At 44.7% G+C, this 1,129-nt stretch overlaps 1 protein-coding gene across 2 annotated transcripts in view; it reads left to right on the forward strand.

Annotated features, from left to right (window-relative positions):
• The window catches only part of MAP2K1 (mitogen-activated protein kinase kinase 1), an 87,476-nt gene that overhangs the window by 64,322 nt on the left and 22,025 nt on the right, over positions 1-1,129 (forward strand).

Here is a 1,129-nt window from a genome sequence, read left to right on the forward strand (position 1 = left end):
GTTGTTGTGTTCAGGGGACTAGAGTAGTGTGGTGGGCCATCCTGGGTTATGAGCCCACCTCTGAGGCAAGGTAGAAGGGGCCCCTTCATTGGCATCCTAGCAGAAGCACGTGCCATTGGCGGGGGGAGCATATCCCAAATGAAAAAGAGGGGTTCTTTTACTGGAAGACGGGAGGGAGAAACAGATTCTGAAAGCAAGCAAATTAGGGGAAAAATGTTGTTCAACTATAAATAATATTAAGCATTGGGTCAAAAAGACAAAACTGCTAACATAGGATCAAAACAATAATCAAGCATTTAAGGCAGGGGTGTGCAAATTGGCAACCCGCAGCCTGCTGCCTATTTTTTTTTTTTTTTGTCTTTTTAGTGTCATACCCCCGGCACATGGAGGTTCCCAGGCTAGGGGTCCAATCCAAGCCACTGGCCTACGCCAGAGCCACAGCAACGTGGGATCCAAGCCGCATCTGCGACCTATACCACAGGTCACAGCAACGCCAGATCCTTAACCCACTGAGCAAGGCCAGTGATGGAATCCATACTCTCGTGGATGCTAGTCGGGTTTGTTAACTGCTGACCCACAACAGAAACTCCAAGTCTGTGCTCTATATCTGTGAGTCTGTTTCCAGTTCATAGATAGGTTGATTTGTGCTGTATTTTATTTTATTTTATTATTTTTTCTTGTATTATCAAATGTACGACTGAGGCTCCAATGTGTTATATTTTAGATTCCACATATATTTGATATCGTACGGTATTTGTCTTTCTCTTTCTGACTTAACTTCACTTAGTATAATTTCTAGGTCCATCCATGTTGCTGCAGATGGCATTGCATTGTTGCATTCTTTTTCCTTTGTTGTCATTTTAGGGCCACACCCATGGCATATGGAAGTTCCCAGGATAGGGGTTGAATTCAAGCTGTAATCACTGGCCTACACCATAGCCACAGCAGTGTGGGATCCGAGCCTAGTATTTGACCTTCATTGAAGCTCAAGGCAATGCTGGGTCCTTTAACCCACTGAGTGAGGCCAGGGATCAAACTTGCATCCTCATGGATCCTAGTCGGGTTTGTTAGGTGCAATGGGAACTCCTTCCAGTCCGTATATTGTCTTTTCCTTTTGTTTAAGGTTTCC

This window comes from Sus scrofa, chromosome 1 (assembly GCF_054392235.1).
Source record: "Sus scrofa isolate SSC_HxYL_T2T_F1_AM1 chromosome 1, Sscrofa_HxYL_maternal_Yorkshire_Landrace_v2.0, whole genome shotgun sequence".
Taxonomy (NCBI): Eukaryota; Metazoa; Chordata; class Mammalia; order Artiodactyla; family Suidae; genus Sus; species Sus scrofa.